The sequence below is a fragment of the Neovison vison genome, chromosome 6, assembly GCF_020171115.1.
Source record: "Neovison vison isolate M4711 chromosome 6, ASM_NN_V1, whole genome shotgun sequence".
Taxonomy (NCBI): Eukaryota; Metazoa; Chordata; class Mammalia; order Carnivora; family Mustelidae; genus Neogale; species Neogale vison.
Window position 1 is genome coordinate 72257014 of NC_058096.1, and position 24261 is coordinate 72281274.

The window sequence follows — 24261 nt, forward strand, 5'->3', positions numbered from 1 at the left end:
AGTAACAGCTAACTTACAGACCCGTGTCAGAATTAAGTTGCATGGAAAGAAGTCCCAGAATAACTCCGGTCACATAGTAAAAAAAATCAGTACATTTTAGTTATTATCATTGTTATTTTGTACATAACAAGAGAATGTGTTTTCCTTTGTCAAGTGCATATTCATGTGATAAAGATCTAATCATATCTCACGTTGGACAACTTTCGACAATTCTCCCCAAATCTAAAAAGTCATTTTTCCTCATTAGAACTAGGCACATAAGGACCCTCTTTGTAGTGCTGGAAAACTGACTGCCAAGCTCCTTTTACCTTCACCACTGAACATGAGCCCCAAATACTTGTACCAACTCTTCTGATCTGCCACTATAACCACACACCTATTTTGTTGTCTTAGAGCAGCACTCAAGCAATTCGGCTCCAGTGCTAAGTGGATGCTGTTGTCATTAAGACAAGTTCTAGCTCTGGTGTAGCACCTGGAGCTTGAGTCTATTTTTACCTTTGTCATTTTATCAATGCCTCCCAGGGGATCAAAATTAAGGAGGCACTATGCAGTGGATACAGTGGTGAAGTTTCAGGCCTTCAACAGTATATGGGCAACAGAAATTTGACTCTCAACTGATACAGTAACATTTATATCATAATCTTACAAGGTTTCTCAGTTTAGCGATGACACTATAACATGTATTTTGCAGCTGGATCTCCTTTTTTCTTCTGCTTTTCTTTTCTCTATAGATCTCAGGCTAAAGGCTATAGATTTTTTTTTTATAAGTGAATGACAGACTATTTTCTATACATATTCTCTTATCGCTATGCTGCAGTATATTTTATTCAAGCCATTTATTTTCCTCCTTTCTCTATTTCGGTCAACATATGCTATTCCACTTCACCTCTGAGAGGTACATCTTTCAGAGATGGCTAAGAATAAATAAATAAAGCTAAGAAAAATTTTAAAGATAATACAAATTGATTTTCATGTGCAGAACTGATTTGTTAGCTATTCTGAGATCTGAAAACCAAAATCAAATTTCACACAGAAGAAAAGATAGGTATATTCACAGAGGGCCTGGTCAAGTTCTAAAGGCTTGAACAGAAGTGAGCAGATGAACCAGGGAAGTCCAGAGTCTACACCAAAACAAACAAAGAGACTGAAGCATAATTTCAATAGAGGCCATGAAATAGCCAAATGTACTACATTCTCTGAAAGTTCAGATGCATAGAGTAGCTGAAGGATAGCTGGTACCACAGCCTCTGTCCAGAAGGCCGAAGCCAAGACCAACGTGGCCTGCACAGAGCAGAGGTCGAAGCCTGTCAGTCTGGGCTCAGCCAGAAGTTTGCCAAAGCAAGATGAGAAAAAAATTCCCTATTACTAGGAAATCAATCATTGGCATTGGGAATATTTGTCATACATCATAAAATTAGTACCAAGGAGTACACTGTGCACATTTGGAAAGACACATCAAGCATTAAATGGTGCCTCAGTGTGTTAACATGTCCTGATAATTACGCAATTGTCTACATCATACACTGTGAGTAGCTTGAATTGTTCACATGTTTAGACAAGAAACTATCATTCCAGACATAAATGATACGATAATGTCATCTCCATTGCTATATGTGCAGTGGCAATACTTGCAATTTTATACTTCAGCGCCCATTCTTTGGAAGTACACATTTGTATGCTATTAGAAAAGACTTAAAATCTCATTATTCTAGTACTCATGGCCAAAATTCCTAAGGAAATACATCAGATATTGACCACATTATACTAAATCATAACCCCTCTACGGTTTGTACTAGTTATCATAGGACCTGACACTTTTTACATTTCAAAACAAGGGTGGATACAATGGAGTTTTTATACCAGGACAGACCTGAGCTATTACTACTAAGCCTATTATTCTACAATGAAAGAAATTTAGGCCCATGTCAGAGCTGGGAAAAAATCCCCTAACTCAGTATTCTTCAAACATTTTGAATGGTATGACCTGTTTAAAGGAAGCATGCAAAACCTCAGTGTCTTCGATTCCTAATAGAATACTATCAAATCGTTTTCCCTTAGAGAATTGTTGTAAGGTTAAAAAATATGACATAAGGAAAGATCATGTAAAATAAATGGAGATTTATAATAATAACATTATTATTTCTGGCTCTAGGACTATAATAGCTATCTGATATTTCCATAATTTTTTCTCTAGCTTCATTAAAGAATCTTTAAAGCCATAATTATCTTAAATATTACAACCACCATAATATTTTATGAAACTATTTTTTATGAAAAGTTTGCCTACTTCATAAATGTCAATTTTCCAGCCACATTTTTGTAGGTATGCTCAGAAATCAGATACAAACATATGCTTTTTAGTCCTTTAGCTCTTAGCATAAACTATGATCACTAACAAGTTCCTACTAAGAGAACATGGTTTCCATCTAGAAACTTGATCTTAACAGCTAGGACCCTAAAATCCTCCAGGGTCTTCTGAAGGTATTTAGCATACCCACCTTGCTGAGGAAGGGACTTAATGATAGAGTGGGGCTCCAAATCCCTCAAGTTTCAAATTCAGCTGCTTTCACCCTCTCCTCAGGACCTCTCAGATTTGCGGCTTCTTTCTCCTTTGGTTTTTGCATTTGTAATTTTATTATTTAAGGTTATCAATTAACTCAGCCAAAATTCTTCTTTCATTGCCACCTAAGTGCATAAGGAGTGTTTAATTATTAACAGAGGCTAATAAAACAGTCAGTTTTTTGTTGATGGTCTAAAATATCGAGAAGTCTCTCTCCAGAGACTTCTTACTTCTTGGAACTATGTTTCTCTCTCTGCCAACAGCCAACCAGAAGTGAGGAGTGATGAATGCTGCCACTAGCATTTTACCCAGCTGTATGAGCAGCATGATACAGGTTCCCTTTTGTGTCATTGGCTTTACCTTGTGCAATCCCAGTTTCTGTCCTCAGTGTCCTTCCATGGATATCCTAGAGAGAATTCACTCAAAACATCACTAAAGACATTCCAAATCCAACATGTTATCTGAATTCTCCTTGATAATCATACTGGATAAATTTGAGAAAGTGCCAAACAAAAACAGCTTCTCTTCATAAAATTCACTGATTGGTCAAATTATAGGGGAGGGGGGGAAAAAAAAAACAAGCAGAGGCTGCAGACGTTCATTAATTGATTTTAATGTTATTTATTCATTCAATTTGGACAGCAGCTGTAACAAAGTGATTTGATTTTCACTTCTCATTCCATGGCACTCTATTATTATTGGTCTGTGCATAGCTGTCTGTTCATGTTTCTTCATATTCCCTTCATCCTCCATCCCCCAAAATTGTTCCTCTTCCCTCACAGGCACCTACACTGACATACTTAATGTCAGTATCTTCTGTATATAATTTACCTGTATATATACCTGTAATACTTATAATTTATACATTTATAATGTGCACAAGATGATTCTCCTGGGTTTTTTCAACATAATATTTGGAGCTCTATTTACATTACAATATGCAGACCTAGATCATGCCTTCTGACCACTGAACAGTATTACAGTTATTTTGTGTTCATTCACATTTTATTACCCTCTACTCTGATGTACTTCATGATTTAAAGACAGGGAAGCTGTGACTACAATACAACAGATATACTGAATACACTTGTCCTCCCAGTGGGGACTGGGAATTGGGCAGTGGCTAATGAAAAAGTAAGAGTAGAGAAACTATTCTTTTTAACGGGAGGAAGAAAGAGAAAGGCAAGCATCACTCATCAGGGTATGCTGGCTGAAACAGAGACAGAGGACAAGAACATTTGCCTAGATCAACTACTACAGTTAATCTACTGCTTTGTAATTTGTATGATCCCTGCCTGGCCTTGCCCATTAAGCCCATCCTATCAAGTTAGGCCAAGAAGATAACATTTAAGCTTCTTCCTCAGCCATCTTCATTTTCCTTTTTCCAATCTGTTTGGCATTCCATGCCCATATTTCTCACCTTGTCTTCTACCTACAACTTTGTGCATGTATTTTGAATCCCACACCTAATAAAGCCCTGGCAGGGCTCACACAGTTCCCCTTTATCTAGGATTTGCATTCACCCTTCCGACCTTTGCATCAAGCTCCTCCAGCAAACAATCAGATGTCTCAAATTCAGCTTGAAGGCCATCACCAGTAATCAATATTTCAGCAGAGTTTGCTTTATTAAAAGGAATAGGAAAATATGGATCAAATAAACAAAACTGATAGTAATTAGCTGTCAAGTTTTGGTAGATATGAATGGTTGAGATGCCATTCCTCTAGCAAAGAAAATCAATGGGTAGTACATCACCTTCCAAATATCTGATCAGCCTAACCTAATTGGACTATCACAGATCCATGAGAGATTTATTAACAATATCCTATATTTCATCTTTACTGCCCAAATTGGGCAATTTGATTAATTGGCCTATATTTTCAGTCATCCTTAAAATTTTTCTAAAACTGGGCTCATTTCATTGTGGTATTTCACCAAGGTTTTTCTTCCCTGGGTTTTTTCAGTGGTGACACTATACCTGAAAATTGATATAGGATGCACTAATACAAAGAACATTATATAAAAAGAAATTTTATTAGTTTTAAATGAGTTGGAGATGCAACACTTCTCTCATGTGATCTACAGGAAACATTCTAGATACTGTGTCACATAAACAGACCCTGTTTTGAATATAAAGAGCACAGTGATAACCCAGTACAACATGATCAGATTTTCAATTCTTTATTTCTACTTACTTTTCCAAGAAATTTCAAGATTGTAAGATTTATAGACTATGATTATAACACAGATTTTATTATCAGGTAGACGTTATGCAATTTATTAGTCATTAAATATCAAATCACAATTATTGCAATAAAACACAATTAAGCAAAATGACACATGTTTTAAAGTACACCCATTCACTATGCAGAAGAAAGAAAGAAGATAAGGAAAATATGAAATCAAAAGATAAATTAGGAAAACCTATAAGTGGCTATTGCTATTTTCACCATTATCATGGACTAAAATGTCAATTGTTTTGTGACAGATGCAAATAAAATAAAAATTTAGATCATATTATAGTCTTATTCTCTTGGAGTTTTTTCTGTTCATTTTAAGATTAAGAAACTAAGTCAAAGCCTTCACTATTTCTCTGCCTGCTTCAGTCTGTCCTCCATTCTGCCTAGTATTTATCTCTCATTTCCCCCTGTGATTCTAAACCAGGAAAATTCCTCATTCCTTAGAGGATAAGGCTAATCTTTAGCAAACTTGTTTAAACGGGGATGCACACTTATCTGTTCAGCTCCCTCTCACTCTCCGTCACAGGCCCCACTCTACAAATACACAGATTATTTAGATTCTGTAAGCAAGCCATACCACACTTTTTTTCCCTCTGAAGTTTTACTCACCTTATTACCTTTATCTCAAACATCCTTTCCCCATTATCTGCCCCACAAAATCTTGTCCACCAAAGTTTATTCCAAACACTACCTCCTCTGTACAACATTCTTAGAAACTTCCCCACTTCCCCTCCTACTGACAGAATTAATCACCTTGCATGAATTAATGCCCTTGCATGTACCTGGTAGAAGATAAGGCAGTTTAGTAGTGCCACCAAGATAAGAATTAGAGTCAGCAACTGTACGGTCCCCTGCAGCCACCGTGTATCTACCCTCTTCCTAGACTATATAATAAATACTGAGCTTTGAGTGTCTGTGCTAAAAGAAAAGATTGTGACAATCATTTATCTTTAGTCCTAGTGAGAAACAGGATACAAGTTTCCAAGTGGAGAAATTATGTGCCTTTTCAAATTGTTGAGAAAATCTATTCATTGCTTTTACCACCAAAGACACACAAAATACGTAGGAACTCCAGCTAACTGCAACAATTTTTAAATACCCCCGAATTTTGCTCAAAATGGTAACCATAGTGCAATGCAGATCCAGGAAGTTCATATTTCAAAAATGTCCTAAATCTCTCTCAATATGGGAGACTTTATTTTGAGAATTCTAGATTACAACCTTTTATCACAACTCCTATGCCAAGATCCATGTCAACTTATAAGCAGATTAGCATATTCAGTTATATTTATATTTACTTCCATGAGAACATTAGGCACCTGGTTGGACATTCAGGTTATAGTTACAGCAAATACACAAAATCCATACTTAAAAATACTTTTTAATGTCATAATTTCCCTATATCTCTGTGAGAACCGGTGATAGAAAGTGTTAGCTCCCTTAAAAACGAGGGGATCTCAAGTGCAATACTGGGTGAGCCAGCTGGGGACTGGGAACGAGCATTCCAGGGAGAGTTCTGTTTACATGGATGCTGTCCTCCTCTTCCTCCTTCTCTATCAAGTTCTCTCTTCCTCCTCCTCCTTCTAAATAATATTTTTATTATTCATATTCTTATTATTTCATATTCTATTTATCACTCTTGCTACTCATCTGAAAACAGTGGTATGCTGGCGATTACTCAGCTTTCCAAAAACCTCAGTGGTCCTATCAGTGTGTGTGTGTATGTGTGCATGCACACGTGCATGGATGTATATACATTATATTATATAAAATGCCTTTGCTATTTGGGAAATTGTAGCTATTAGGAAAAAGAAAGCCACCAGGAATGCCAGCTCTTGGTATCATTTATCAAGAGGCCCTGGGGACATCAATCCTCTCACAGGAGCTACAAAATTGTTACCAGTTAGGTTTTAACAAACAGAGTTTGAAAAGAAACTGGAGCACTTTGCTTTGTGCATGATAGGTAACCTAGGAGAGGACAGAGCTGTAATCCAAATGAGGATATCTGTACTTAAAAATGCCAGTGCCAGAGTAAACTTAACAGGACATGAATGTCCCTAGGTCTTAACCCAACTCCACATACTATGACAGTACATTACCCAAATATCACAGCGCTAGCTACTACTGCCTAACAAAGCACATGTTTGTCGACTTGGAACAACACCCATCTATTTGGCCACAATTCCCTAGGTCAGCAATTTAGGTGGAACTAGTCCGGGCAACTCTTCTTAGCTTAGCTGGGTGCCCTCTCTCCTGCATCCACTATCCTTCGGAGGCATGGCTGTGGCATCGTCTAGGCTCTTCAACATGTCTTTGTCCTCTGCTGGGAAAACTGACTGCCACTATTCGGATTGAGGCAGTCTCTCATCCACAGCAGGCTTGCCTGCTCCAGGCCACAGGGCACAGGCAGGGTCCCAGGGACTAAGGGGAATCATACAAGACTTCTTAAGACTTGGTCTCAGACAGGCACACGTTTCTGCTGAATACCTACTGTTTGAAGACAAGCCATACTGCTACCTAAATTCAAGAGGAAGGGAAACAGAATCCATCTCTAGCTAAGAGATGCTGCAAAATCATATTGCAAAGGTGCATGAACTCAGAAAGCAGGGAAGGATTGTAGTCACTGTTACCTGACTGTTACTGTACATTAGTAACACTGTATGGCAGAGATGTCTTGTTTCTCATTCCTGGGGAATCACTGATTTCATCTGTGTATTATATAGTCTATATATATGTATATACATATGTGTGTGTATCTGTGTGTATACATATATACACATATATATGTATGTATGTATATACACATATGTATACACACGTATATACATATATATATTTCCCCCCCCATGAGCTAATGCTGATGTGATGCATCCCTTTTTGCATCATTGTGCCACATATCTATGAAATGCTGTGAACTCCAGCTTTAGCTACTGGCTTCTGTTGACATAGAAAGGTTAAAAAAAAAAAATCCTCTTGTTACTATCTACTTACTTGATCCTATTTATCAGTGGTCCAAGAATTTATATAAATGTTAACTGGGTTTTCAAACACAAATTCTTGAATTCAGTTGCTAATGCAGCTTCCATAGTTGTAGAAAAGAGATGGCCTATAATGCTATATATGCCGACCTGCTAGAAGCCTAAGCAGAGATACTAATCAGCATCATATACACTTGAAAAAATAATCAGTGGTCACACACATTTACCTGCCTATCATACTTCAGCAGTGGTATCATTAAGATTCCCAGAATGCTGAGACAGAAGTACACCACATGATATGGAACAGGGCCTGTACAAAAACCCTCAGGACATAGTAGGCTACAATAGGGATGTGTGGCCCTGGGGATCCATTCAAAAGTATAATGATTAATGTTAGGGAGAGTGCTTCTCAAGGATACTGACAATTCAAATGAGAAAAACAACCCAAACATGGGCAACCTACCAGTTTGGGAAATAATGAGATTAAAAATAGGATTATCCATTGTGCAAAGCATAAACTGAGATATGAGGAAGATTCATAAGCCTGTTATTACAACATATCTGAGACTGTCAAGTTCTGTAGGTCCTCTTTCCCTGAATATAATGTCACTGTTGAGCTACATGGGGAATGACTGTAAACTGGCCAAGAAAAAATGAAAACACAGGCCACCTTTCTGAGGTAAGGAATAGAGATTCTATTATAAAATGGTTACCCTCTATTTTCTCAATGGATTTTAACTCAAGGTACTTTAAAATATACTGATGCCTGTGACCACCCCTAGAGATTCTGACTTATCTGAAGTGAGACCCAGAACATGTAGATTTTTATTTGACAGGCAGAGAAAGGGAGAGAGAAAGAGAGAGCTTGAGCAGCAGCAGGGAGAGGCAGAAGGAGCAGCAGACTTCCCACTGAGCAGGGAGCCCTATACCGGCCTCCACCCAGAACTCTCGGATCTTGACCTGAGGCAAAAGCAGATGATGGAGAGGAGAAGGGAGTTGAGGAAAATCAGAAGGGGAGATGAACCATGAGAGACTATGGACTCTGAAAAACAATCTGAGGGCTTTGAAGGGGTGGAGGGTGGGAGGTTGGGGGAGCCAGGTGGTGGGTATTATGGAGGGCACGGATTGCATGGAGCACTGGGTGTGGTGCATAAACAATGTGGAAATTAAAAAAAAAAAAAAAAAAGCAGATGCCTAAACAACTGAGCCACCCGGCTGCCCCTGACATGTAAATTTTAAAAACTGCTTAAATGATTCTAATATGGATTGATTCTTCACTTGAATAGGGAAGAGGAATTATAAAACTTGCGGCAAGTTGTAAAGGGAGTAAATGCCTTTGTACAAATGTTCAGAGATGCTTGCTTCAAGCTGTAAACCATTAGACACTCAGGGTGTAACAGACTCTAAAAGGCTGACACTATCTACTGGCTTGCAAACCTGACTATTTCCTGAACGCATTATTCTTATTTGTAAAAAAGATGCCCTATTGGGGCTATACTCTGTTGTCTGTCATAAAGCAGGCAGACACAGAGGAAAAAAAAAAAAAAAACTTAAGATCTTGGGTTTATATTGTTGCAAATAATATTGGGGCAGGATTGTTATAAAGGATGAAAAATTTAATATTTAGACTATAATTCAAGACTGTTTATCTGTGGGTTTAAGTTACACCGAGAAATTTAATAAAGAGAAGAGTTTCATATTGATTTTTATGTTGCTGGCATTGTATTTGTGATATTTATATCATCATGGGTCACCTACACAGTCTCTACTAAGGTATTTTGGGATGTATAACTAAGTATAATTTAATGTGAAAAGTAAATCAGGGATAGGATTTGGGGCTCAGATTCTATGTAGCAGTGAGTTAAGAAGATACAGCAAGGGGATACACGAGGACCCAGATCTTACCACATTTCCACTGTGATCTCTAAAAGGAATTTACCAATAATTCCATATTCTGGGGAAAAGTATCTACATTTATCTTTACCCTGTAACTGACCCCTCCCCAAGAGAGTAAGCAATGATTGGCACCTGCTACCAGTGAATTCTGCAGAGGTAGTGTTGACAATGCTCTTGTTTATGGCCCATATGCAGTTGAACTTGTTCTCACAGCCCCTAGACCCTGGGCAAATAAAATGTACTTCTCTTAGTAGACCCACCTAGGTCTCAACTCCATCTCAACTTTTGTGTCTAACACTCCATAAAGAACAGGGTCAGCCCCACTCTACAGGCTTGTTGTATTAAAAGAGAACCTTATGCTACCTACCACACTCTACAATTCAACCTTATCAGCAATAAAGCTGATGTAATAATTTGCCTCATCTCACTCTTTGGGTCAATTTTTTGATTTGTCACAGTCAAGAAAGAAAGATGAGAAAGTGAACAGTCCATATCATGACCCCGAAGACATTGCTAAAAGTAACTAAATTAAACAAGCAAACAATATGATTCTAATGTACTCATCACTAAAATGGCTACAAGTGCCATTAGTGGTATAGACCACTAAGATGTGCTTTGAAAGATCCATATGTATATATGTGTACGTGTGCATGCATGTGTGTGTGCATGTGTATAGGGAGAGAGAAAGAGAGAGAGGGAAAGCACTCTCAAAGCAGGTCACAAATATATATATAAATATATATGTATATTATATACACATAATATATGTACAAATGTCGTATACACCATATATGTAAACTATATGTTTGCAATACATAAAATACATATATATGTATATATGTATATTAAGACAGCTTATTAGTTAAGCTTGTTATTATTTAAATAGAAGATTCTTTACTTTAAAAATATTTTTTCATAAACCTTAGGAATCCCTAGTGAATTTTTAACATTTTTTCAAAAACATAAGAATTTTAGTGAAATAAGCAAAGGGAAAACAAAAACAACTCCATAATTTACTCACCATAAAATCTGAGGTATATCACTTGGAATCTGTTTCCTTTGACCAATCTGTAAAAAGAAATAATATTAAGAGATGTCCTTCCAAAAACAATTATTTCAAGGTTTAAATAAATTAAAAAGAATTAAATCCATATGTGAAATTCAAAAGACCATGCAATTTTTATTGTATTTACTTTCATTAAAAATAAATAAGGGGTTAGAATAAAAAACCAGACTCTTCTCCCCAGCTGTTCATGATTTTATCAACCACTGAGAAATTAGAATGCAATTTAATAAACTTATCTAGAAAATTACATGCTATTAACAAAAGTTAAATTCTCATCAAAGTTGTAGTAACATCTGCAAACATTTTTAACCATTTCCTGAAATAAATTACCTAATAACGTGTTCACATTAGCAAATGGAGGCACTGTGAAGTTGACCAGGTCGAACAGAGGCCCTAGAACTAGAGAGCTTGGGCTCAACTCCCTTACTAGTTCTGCAACTTGACTGATCTCCTTTAACCTCTGAGATTCAGTTTTACTCATCCATAAAATAATATCTACCTCATAATATTGTTTGAAGGATTAAATTTGAAAGTATATATTAACAATTTAATACATTACCTGGCATATAGTACTCAGCTCTTATTAATAAAGAGACATTTAGTTTTTATCAATGCTGCTTTTCATTTATTCTAAAATGCTATAAATGTTTAAAATGTTAAAATATAATTTTGCTGCAGTCTTTCTTGAGTATTTCTGCCAGATCTCAGCTCAATTCTTAATCAGGCAATAAAAAATATATAATAGCTCAGAAAACACAACTGAAATGTAAAAAGAAATTAAAAATACCCATTCATCTAACCAAATATTATCTTGCTTTTTCTATCACCAAATAGCATAACTAAGAATTTGCACTAAATTGCCTTTTTTAAACTTACATGACTAAATTGAATAGCTCTTTTGGCAGCTTATAGGCAGATCCTTAGATACAGCTGTGAACATCCAAATCACAAGCCTATATATCAGTCCACTTGTGTCTTTATTTTAATCACATATAATAGATTTATGATCCCTTTGATGCCAAATAAGCATTTCTGAAAGTCCTAGAAGAAGATCCAAGCATCTGTCTTCTCTAAAAGTAATCACATTAGCACACTGATGAATAGTAAAGGACTCTGCCAACTTAAAAGTACTATACTGTAGAGAAAGACACCCTAAAATATAGTTTTATTACAATTTATTTGAATATACCTAATTCAAAGTGCAGATTTTCCTAATACAAGTTCATCCAACAAAATAATGTATATTGTTATGATAGAACCAACATCTACAACACTATTTCACAGTTTCTAAATGTATTCCTAGAAAGCTAGAACTACCTTTAAAAGGTATTTCATCATCATTTGCAAGTTTCAAATCTTGAAAATATGATATAGTGGATGGGTGTATTAACCTTATACCTTAAAAACATATTCAGTAATAAATAATTATACTGAGGCCGCACTTGAAATCCACTATGCCTTTGGGCTGAAATCAAATAATTTACTGAAGTTAAAAAACAGGGCTAAATTCATAGAATTTTGGAAAACCACACTGGGCGTGGAGCCTGCTTAAGAATCTCTATCCTTCTCCCTCTGTCCCTCCCCTGACCTCTCAAAAAAAGTCATAAACTCAGGATGTGCTAAGAATAGCAAAAGACAGTTAGGAATAAAGATACCAAACAAGAAAAGGAAATTTCTAATTAATATTTTTACCTGATTATATAAAAGAACCACAGAATTAAAAAAGAAAAACACATATTAATGCAAAGTTCCAGAATATCAACATAAATATATAATTAGTACTATGGGAGTAGATATAGAAGGTGAAAAACTGACATAGACAAATAGTACCCTACTGTAATCTGGTAAAACACTAAGTCTGGGGCACTATGGATAGAAATACTTCAATCCATATGCACAACCCTCCAAAAAAGAAAGTTTTGCATATATATGTACAAAATGCTTTTTAAGCATATACTTAGATCTTCTTAAAGTTAACAATATGCAATCTCATTTGAGTCGATTATCGAATGCATTAGCAGCTTTTTGCCTTTGTGACTCTCTTTTTCAAAGAAGTGATACTCAAAATACAGCTAACAATAAGTGGTAGTTTGTGAGCCTTATTTATATGCACATACATACGCATGCATGCACAAATGAAAAAATAAAAAAGACTTGGAAACATTTTTAACAATAATACCACTTGGAGTTCAAAGGCAAGATAAAAGTAAAAGTTATAAAAGCAAAATTTTATCCTGAAATACGGGTACACTCAAAGAATTTTAGTAAGAAAATGCCCACAAGGAACACTTTCTTAAGGATCACATAACCAACCCCTTGTTTTGAAGATCAGTAGCGGAATTTTCCTTCAAAAACTATCCTTCCTGGATCCTCAGTCCACAGATCCATGACAAATGTGGAGCTCATCTCATCCTCCAGGTTCCAGGTATGAACTTTGGTCCCCGGCCTGGCCAATTAATGTATTACCACCCCTTGGCCAGGGATGAACTCTTAAGACTTGCAAGACCAGTGTAACAGGATGGGGGAACAGTTGAAAAGAGAAAGTCTCTTTCTGCTGGGTTTTCTAAACTATGAGGATGTAAGCTGAGTGATGCTTGGAGTCACCAATAGAACCTGCTTGAGAATGAGGACAACACAGAGAAGAGAAGAACTGAGAGATGGGGAGAAATAGCTTGCAGGTAACAGACTTCTGTAGGGCACCTTGATACATCTGTTCCTGAATATAGTTTGATGCTAAGATGATCAATTACATCAGTGAATAAATTCCCTTTTTGGTTTAAGCCAGTTTTCAGAATAGTCCCTAATTCTTGCAACCAAAAAGAGGTCTTATTCCCTAATGGAATGAACATGTAGGGTTGTGTCAAAAAACAAGGTCTGTAACTATGGAAAGGGAACATCCCTAGTTACAAAGTCAACATTGTTCCAATGACTTACCACTGAGAACGAAAAACACTTCCCCGGTATGTTACTTCCCTTAGAGAGAAAGATGGGTGGAGTAGGAAAACCATGGAATAAGGAATTAGTTTAACAGACAGTACTGGAAAGCAAAACACCTGACCTCATAAAACTACAGCTAAAGATGGGTCCTGAGCTATCATCCAGGGAAAGTGGTAAACCATAAATTTATGTTAGAAATATACAGTTTACTGTTAAGAACATAGTTTTTGAATGTAACAAATATCATTAGAATCTAAAAGGGACTAAAGGAACATCTTGAAAAAAATCTAAGTGTTTGGGAGATAATGTAGTTTTTTGCACACAGTAAAGAAGCATGAAATGTATGGTTCAGAGCATGAAAGTGAATGAAATGCCTTCAGAGGAACTGATTAAATCTAGCTTTTTAAATCAAATATTTCTGCTACCCATTCTATAAACCAAGTACATAACCAGCTTTTAAAAGAAAATTTTAGTAAATTAAAATTGTGATATTATATCCAAGAGCACTTCAGAAGAAAAAAAAACCTTCTACTATCCACTTGAACAGGTTTCATGTAAGAATCTGATATATAATAGTTTATCAAAGTACTTTCCCATAGGGAGATGCCAGTATTTTAAAAGCTGACGAAGATGTGTCCGTTCGGGACTTTATGAAACAGAACAAGTGGAGTAAGTGGAGCTACTGTGGACCAAGTCAAAGACAGATTAAGTAGAGTGTTTTTTCTAGTTTTTTGTAACATACATAACTTGGTTTCAATATGATGATATAAAAGAATTTACTTCTATATGTGACCTCAAAGTTTTGTGCTACGGAATTCTCAAAAACAACAATAACAAAACCCCAGAAACCTACATAGAGAAGGAACATTCTTAGAGGCAGGAATGGGACACTCCTTCCACCCCAAATAATTTCTAGACAGCAATAAAGGAGGCCTCAGTGGAAGCATGAGGAGGAGTCTATCTGATCATATCCAGGCACAGTAGTCTCCAGAAATAATTGGCCAGGCATTTCATGAAACCCCTACAGGGATGGAGATGGGGACAACGTAACAGCAAAATGTGGATATTAGTAGGATTGTTCAAAGCCAGTGAGTCCCAGGGAAATTCTAAAAAAAAAAAAAAAAAATAGCCTTTAGTTAACTAATCACAAACAAATGTGTAGGTGCAGTTTTCATAGGCAGAGAAAATTAGTAATGGAATCAGACATTCCACACAAAAATTTGAACAGCTGATAAATAACTAGAATATACTGGGAGGGAAAGGCATCTATTTTGGTAATAAGTTATATATTAATGGGATTAAAGATGCTACTTATCAATTGTCTGTTTAAACTTAGTGTTGGGTAGATAGAAATTTTACTTTCCTCACAATATTGCATTTAGAAAAATGTTCACTTGATTCAAAAATGCTGACACTCTCTCAACTACCAGACAATATATCTTCTGCAAATACTTATATCATAGACATAAATATAAATGTGAGCAAAAATAAAATGCCAACTCAGACATGCCTTGAGTTTTTTAGTGTCTTTTTTGTGTCTTTCAATATATTCATCTTCAAAGTTTATCCTTTCCATGTTTCATGGTTAAAGTCAAGCTTCCAAAAATATTGGGCTTGTAAAATAATTGACACTAAATGTGAATCATTTCTTGAGAAACCTGGATTAAAGTTGTAAGGTTAGAATGGAAACTTAGGGGTGCCTGGGTGGCTCAGTGGGTTAAAGCCTCTGCCTTCAGCTCTGGTCATGATCCCAGGGTTTTGGGATTGAGCCCCGCATCAGGCTCTCTGCCCGGCCGGAAGCCTGCTTCCCTTCCTCTCTCTCTCTGCCTGCCTCTCTGCCTACTTGTGATCTCTATCAAATAAATTTTTTAAAAGTCTTTAAAAAAAATTTTTTTAAATGGAAACTTAAACCCACATATTTGACTATCCCCTTCTCCCAAAGGCTAAAGTCTAAGACTATTATGCTATCACGTCTGTCCAGAAGTACAGATAAAGACAAAAGTAAGTATGCAGGAGCCCTTTGAGCTTCAAACTGTTTTTGCGTGTACTATAAGACTGATGCAGCAAACTGGACTGGGTCACTGGGGAAAAGGACTAGGGATATAGCTTTATACCTCTTAACTATTGGAGGACTAGCCTCTAATTTCCCTATCCTAATTTTAGTACAGATGTCAGATATACAGAATACCTTATCTTTAATTAAGAGAGTATTTCTGTTAAAATTTGAAGTAATGAGAAGATAAGGCAACCAGCATAGTCTAGGAAAAGAGATCTAAGTTATAGAGGAAGAACAAAGATAGCCCTTGGAAGACAAGCCAGAGTAAGAGAAGAAGCTGTAGTTTTTAATAGAGACTCTTTATGTGCCAGAAACTTAAATAGTACCCATGTATTCCTCTAAGAATTATTTTGGAGAATTTGTTACAACTAAATTGAAAAAATTCAGATATTGTTCTATTTCAAAAAAATGGGCTAGAAATTTTGGATAATGAAAAAGATGGAAAGAAATATGCTTGAGAGTAGTAAAGTGTTAACAAGAGAATTAGAGAATTAAGACCAAGAGACAAGGGTAACCTAAAGCGATGAACCCAGACTTGGGGCCAGTTCTCCTACAATGGCAGCTGGTGGTTCTAGTAGAGATGGCTGAGAAACTGGGCAGAAATGTCAACAGGCCACCAGCCTGGGAAAATGAGAACTGGATGTGAGGTCAGGTTTGAGTGGGAGAAAGCCAGGTAAAGCTCAAGATTCTGGTTGAGACACCAAAGATCTACCCTGAGGAATAAGCAATGAAATAAAGCAACTTACTCTGGGAAGGAGTGAAGACCACTCACTGTGTGACTTCACTAATGACATCTGGGAAGCCCTGGCTGCCTTTGGGAGGAGAATATCAATTAAGTAAGCTTTGTCCACTATTTCTGGGAGCTGGATTGTATATGTATGTTAGCCCTATTCACTTCATTCCTTGTTTCTTTCACTTTTTTCAGTACTTGCCAGTCTCTGATCTGTCAATATTTCCTCATATATGTTTCTGATCTGCTATTAGTCCATTCTTAATTTCAGTAATTGCGTTTTCAAGGTCTTAAAACTCCATTATTTTAAAATAAGTTTCAATCACCTCTCAAGCTCCCCAATCTTGTCATATATTCTTAGACACATATTATTTTAAAGTTTTGTCTGATAACTTCATTATCTGGATATCCTGTTTACTTATTTCTATTGGTATTGTTTTTATTGATTTTCAAATATTATAAATAAGAGTTGTAGAGAGAATTTAAGGTATGGAATTTATAAAACCATTATCAAGCCAAAGATTTAATAAATATCATAAACTACAAACATTATGGATGCACTGTAGCCACATTTAGTAGAGTAGGACTAAAAACAAATAACAGAAAATTTTAGAATCAGAAAAAAAACAGAACATACAAGATTGTTAACTCTGTAGGAACATAATAACATAATCCCTTATGAAGGAGGAATTTATAGAGCTAAAAGAGTACTAGATTTTAACATATTTCTTTCATTTTGCTCATAAAGTCAGCATACTTAAAAGAGTAAAGATATAGAAGATTTGAATAACATGATGAGACAGTTTAATCTAAAGATCCCTGTTCTTCACCATCATCTGCTGAAGAAGGTTCTATTATTTACATCCTTCTTAGATGGGAAAACAAAACAAAACAAAACAAAAAAACGTGTGGTTCATAGAGGTTACTGCACTAGACAGCTCATCTAACGACTGCCAGAACTGGAATATAAACCCTGAGCCCACGCTCCTCCTGCTACAAGTCCCTACAACCCACAGAGTCACATGTAAACAATGGAGAGAACATGGTTTTTCCTCATAACAATTGGGTGTAAAGATATCAGATTGGATTTTTTTCTAAGTTAAACTACAGATGACTTTGAGTTTCCTCATATCATGAAAGCAAAGTACCAGCATTGTCCACGCCACTGGCTTTTCCTTGGAATATCCATATACAAGATGCTCCATGGAACAGTAGAATAGATTTTAGTTGAGAAGGTGGAAAAATATCTCAGTAAGGTGAGGTGGACTGAACATCTATGAAACGGGAAGGCATTATAAGAAAATGGAATTAGTGGCATAAATCAAGCAATAATCAGCAGCAATAATCAGCAGTGTGGCTAGATCATAAGACAACTGGGGGGGGTGAGAAGAAACAGAGAAGGAAGGAAAAAACAGAAAAGAAGAGTGAAAACATTAATCAGGTCATATTGCTGCCATACTAAAAAGTTTGAACTTTTTCCTATAAAATACTGGTTTCCAAATTTTTCACAATTTAAAAATTCTTTTTCATATCAGAAATCACTGTCAGCTCAGCATGCATGTATCATTTGTACAGCATCCCCTCCATTAGGAATCTCATCTCCTTGCTTTCCATTGGAAAAATAAGACTGACTTATTCTTCACAGCCACATATCCCAACCCCAACTATCTCAACAATTACTCCATGAATAAGCAGGGAATCCAATCAGAAGCCTCGAAGCCTCTATGAGTCTTTTTTTTTCTTTCCCTTTTTCGCTGGAGCAAATGGGAAAGGTGCACTCTTCCTTTGGAATTAGAAGCTGTAAGGACAATGTAAGCTGGAACCCCTTCACAGCCATATGAAGAAAGTCTTCTGCACAAGGAAAAAATGAAGCCAATGAAGAAAGCAAAGCTGAACTCAAGGGGAATAAAGCTAAGGTTTGCCTCCAAATTTAGCCATAATATCATCTACCTTGCCTATATTTGTGATACAATCTTGCAAATATATATTAGGCATATTATTTCTTTAGTATACAGACAATGCTTGATGTGCTTGCAGATTTGTGGCTTCCTCATAATAAAACCATTACTCTTCCTGACATCAGAATCTCATGGGTTGGAAATCAAGCCATAGGCAACAGAAAGAATGAGAAGGCAACAAAATTACAGGACAAAGATAAATACAATGGATAACTGTATTTCTGAGGATAATACATATTTGAATAAAATAATTACAGTCTTTTTATGTAAATTTAGTATTACTTGACTTCACTCCTTTTCTTTCAATTTTTCTCTAGTTATGTATATATTTAACACATCTGTTGGCATAGATTTATAATAGATATTAAAGATTGTTCTTGATTTATTATGTTGAAAGAGGACTGAAGTAGTTGAACTATATAACATATTAATATAAGTGTGTTAAAATAGAGAAGCAACTACAATTAAAAAAAAAACACATACACATACACAAAAAAAAACAAGCAGAAATCCATAGGAGTGTGGTTAAAATTCATTCAGGCCCTTGAAAGATCATTTGCTTGGTGTCATCCTTTCTTCTCACTGCTATTCTAAGTAAATGTAACTTTTTTTTTTTTAATTTAAAACTGACCTTTGGTGAAATTATTCATTTTGAGAATCAAAAGTCAGCCTTTGTCAGATGCCTGATTTCTCCGGAAATGAGATGAGTTTTTTGATGTTGCCATCTTTAATTTTCTGAAGTGGAACAGATGTTGTGAGGATATAATAGGTATGTGTCTACATGAATCCTTTATTTCTGAAAATAAACTTTCAGAAGTACTTGTCCTCATGTGAAAAACAAAAGCAAAACAAAATCCATTGTTCCTCACAAGCACTATGATGAATCTTTTCGACAAAGGCTGTTTTAAAAAAAGATTTAAGGTGGTTGTTACTATTGGTACTGTTTTGTGAATGGTTACTTTGAGTTCATGTCTCTAAAGTATCATTATATCAAAGAGATGATGCTCTTTGATGTAGTTAAGGTGCCAAAACATACAAGAGCTGAAGGACCTGCTTCTTCAGAGATAACTATTTTGTCACCAAGTGCTGTCAATTCTTTTAATACCGTTCACAATACCCCCCCTCTTTTTCCTCCCTATTTAACTGCCACCCCATAGACCGTCAGACCTTTTCCATCTCACTGTCATAACTGCCACAAAAACCTCTCAGTTCTTCCTGCATCTCTTTTCAGCTTGGTCCAATCTATCCTGAATACTGCAGTTGGATTCATTTTCCCAAAATACTGTTTTAATTGAGTAAACTTGTGCCACAACATGCTATATTTCTAAAAATACAGTGTATAATTTACAAAGCCCAGCACCATGTTTTCCCAAAATTCTCCCCCAGCTCCTTATTTGAAGACTTATTTGAAGACATGTCCATTTGTCATTTCTTTTTTTTTTTTTTTTTTTTTTTCGGAAACCAGCTCACATTTAATTGTGACATTTTAAAATTGGACAAGTGTTTTGACATCTGCACCCCCCCATATTTAGTCTCTTTAAAGTGACAGGAAAACACCAACCAATTGCAGGCTTAATGGGTTTAATAAGTTTACCCCTTCGGTTCCCATTTGCAGCACCCAATATTCCTTTGAAATACCAGACAGACCCGGGACTGGCCAACAGTACACTTCCGACCTTCAGAGTTCCAAGCTCGGGTTCTCTTGAGCACTCGGTGTTGCAGTGGCACTTCTCCAGAACTGGTACCTCCCTTTAGCTGGGGAACTTTAAATGTACCAGTGAAAAAAGCTTTTTCCCCTTCAAGGGGAAGAAAGAAAATCACTCCTCAAAACCCAGCAGATCTGGCTGTGAGGTCTTTCCTCCTGTCCCATCTCTTCAGGCTTGTTTTTTTGCAGTGGAGCAAGAGAGACCAAAATCTAACCTGAGTTACAAGAAACAACAGAAGAGGCGCAGCTGGAAAAGGTATGCTTTGCCAGGGGTCTTTGCTTCATTGGCGCTGATAATGAATAGAGGAAACAGGATAGAGAATAGACAGCCACTGATAATGTACGAGGACTGCATTGCTGTGAAGAAAGCCAAGGGCAAGCCAAATCCAAAGTAGTAAGGCCAATTCCTTTCTATGTTTGACAACCGCTGGTGCATTTCAATTCCTTTATTGAACCAACGATATTCAAAGCAGTACAGTGAGTAGAGAAGAGACATATGCAGAAGACTAACCAGCTGACCAACAAGGTGGATGGGAAAGAGACTCACAAACATCCCCTGGATGAGGAAAAGAGCCTGCAGCAAAAGGTTGAGTGGTTTTCTTAAGCAACAGACTTTTCCACAAGACGGTCTACCTGCAGTCCGCACTGAGTAGCTCAACGTCTGCAGAGAAATTCCCTTCACCACATCCATTTGTCATTTCTAAAAGATACCTGTGCTTTTCCAGGAAGGATTCCAGAGAAATCCTTTTTCTTTCTGCCACTCAACTATTATCCATATATTACACATCTATCCTTCCTTCAGAATTTATAACAAGAACTAATCTTCTGCAAGACTTTTAATCTCACTTTCCTTTCCAGCTTTTAATTGGCCATTGCTTTCTCATCACATCTTTATATCTTATAAATATTTGTGTGAATATAAAATTTTATATTTGTATTATACATATGGTATATGTATGTTGTATTGTACGGTAAGATTTTGAACAATTCATTACATTTTCCATGATGCCATCACTAGTTTTTTATTAAATATATTTAATTATTGAAAGATAAAAATAGATCTTTATTTTTTAAACTATGTATTAGGCTAGTGGGGACAGGAATATAAAGTTTCCAAGATAAACATCACAATTTGAATCCCAGTTTGAAAATTTTATTTTCAATAATTCCCAGACTATACATGTATAATATGTCTTTTTAACTGAGAGAAATATCAGGTGTTTCCTTCATCGTCATCATGAATCAATCTATTGTCCATATCCCATGTATAACTTCTTTAATTGTGCACAGAATAAAGAAAATCAGAATGAATAGGTTTTAGCATGTATGCCAGACAAAATACTTTCTATGGTCATAGACACATGTAATGCCTTTGAATATTTCATTCCATTTATATATTCCCATTTCAACTCTAGGACTTAGAGACTTTGTTTAATTTATTTGGTATTTCTTTCACTTCTTTTAATTCAGATATAAATTACCAGATACATTACAAGAGCCTAAGTAGTACTAACCAAATAATGGAGAACAGAAAATGTGAGTTTTATATTCAAAGCACTATTGTTTAGATCCCAACTTAATTTTGTCTCCTCTCACCTCAGTAACTTGGAATTTCAGGTTTCCATTCTTAGATGCTCCTTTAGTTAACTCATCACTGCAGACTTGGCATCTGGCTGCAGTGAAGGAACACTGGTAATAGTGATAAAAATGGCTTCCAACAGCTAATACTAAAGGCATGATAGAAAGATCCTTTTATAGTCATTATCGTGCTGTCTTAATCCTTCCTAGAACAAGGTGTGATATAAATGAAGTCATCTTCTTTCTTTCCTTTGGGAAAGAGAATATGCAGATCATTTTCTCATAATTTGGGAAGGAAATTTCTTCATTAGTTTTTCATGAAGGGCCTTATTTTTCTTTGCTTACAAAAAGAGTTGGTGGTGCAACTTTCACTGTAGCATCCAAATTTTTAAATCCTTCCTCCAAATAGTAAAATATGCCTTGATATTAACATACTACAAAGATAAAAATACAACCACTGAGGTGTCAAAGAACGTGACATTCTCACAGAGACACTAACAACCTCCGTGAGGCTCTGACTCAATTGACCAAACCTTCTTTCCAGCCCCTCACCAATCTTTCCTTCTATGAATTGATTATAATTGCTCTGGGCAGCTATAGTCCCCCAAGTATTCACTCCCAACAAAATGGATTCAGGCTAGAATATGAAAATTATCTCCTCTTTCCTCAATACTATGTAGAGAAAAATCCGTCATCATTTTCTTGAATCAGAGCAAGTAGGGAAAAATATTTGCCTTCAGCTGAAGAAAGATTTCTTCTAAAGTACCTGGAGAGTAATACATGTGAAATGCACACACACACACACACACACACACACACACACACACTACTGAGGAAGTTTAATAGGAAAATTGGTTGATATTTGGAATTCACAGCCATCATTTAACCTTAGTTAAATCACTTAATACTTCAGGATCAAATAACCAACAGGAACTTATAACCACTTACTCTTTTAATAAATATTTATTGAATATCTAAAACATTTCTGGCAATATTCTTTGAACAAAGCAGAAAATGGTTCCTGCTGACACAGAGATTAGTACTTAGCAGGGAATGTACATTTCCCATATTAATACATCATCCCTTTCATTTTTGGGGCCTCCTCCCCACATCTCAGATATTGACCTTTCTCCCTGCCAAACACCTGGGACCCATTACATACTCTTCCTTTTCTCTCACTTCGACATTCTCTTAGTAATCAACTTTTGCTGATCCTAACTCGTAAAGCTGCTGTCTGTGCAAACAAGTGACAAATGGGAAGCTCTACATTCCCAGGTGAGATTGTTGCTGCCAGAATTGAATTTAAAGACTGAATACTTAGTCTGTTTTCTAATTACATGGTCACATCTTTATTTGTGTTCTTGTCAAGGCAGGGCAACTTATGATGAGTGTATTTTAACTTTCAGTATATCTCATGCCAATAGTTTTCACATATTTCCTATTTCCTCTTTTTCAGTTTTCACTAAGGCCTCATTTATTTTCTATGAATTCCTCAGCATTCTTTCCATTTTCCTTTGAGTATACAAGTCTTCATTTCTCTGTCTCAGTAGCCAAACCAGGTAAGGTAAAGAGGAGAGTTTTCCAGAAGGAAAATGTGATAGGTTGTGTTTGGTGCTTGTTGCCCAATGACCCTGCTTCGGTAAGTAAATATATCCAATGCCTCCTTCAGTTCTCCTGAAAATTTAAACCTAAAGAAAAAGACCAAACTCTAAAATGAGGTTGGACTTAAAAGCCTACACTTTGTCAATTATCATTCCTATATTTCAGGAAGGATTCCACAGAAATTATGCTTGTAACTTTTCACAGGAATATGTGAAATAAAGGGGTGGGGGGAGAAAAACAACATGTATCAATGGATTGGAAAGAAACTTTCTACTCTCAGCCAAAGAACACCAAAAACATGGGAATGGAGGAAGACAGGACTAAAGATAAAACCTAAAACTGCATAACCATATACAGGGAGGCAGGCACTCTTTTTCAACTCACAAATGCACTACTGATTTGGGGTGGCTATACATTCCAGGCACTGTTCTAAGCATTAGAAATACAGAAGTAAAAATTCTTGGATGTCTCAGTCCCTTAAGCAGATGGCTCTTGGTTTTGGCACAGGTCATGATCTCGGGATTCTGAGATATGTTTCCCCCATGTCAGGCTCTGCTCTCAGCTGAGAGTCTGCCTTAGGATTCTTTCTCTTCCTCTCCTGATGCCCCTTACCCACTTGTGTTCGCCTTCTCTCAAATAAATAATTTTTTTTAAAAAAGAAGTAAAAATTCTTATGTTTTCAAACTGTATTCTAGGAAACAACTGCTAAAAAAGTAACTATACCAAGATGTTTATATTATTTGTCTGACACTATTTTTTTTTAAGATTTTATTTATTTATTTGAAAGAGATCACAAGCAGGCAGAGAGACAGGCAGAGGGAGATGAAGGGAAGCAGGCTTCCTGCTGAGCAGAGAGCCCAAAGTGGGGCTTGATCCCAGGACCCTGGGACATGATCTGAGCTGAAGGCAGAGGCTTTTACCCACTGAGCCACCCAGGTGCCCCGTCTGACACTATTT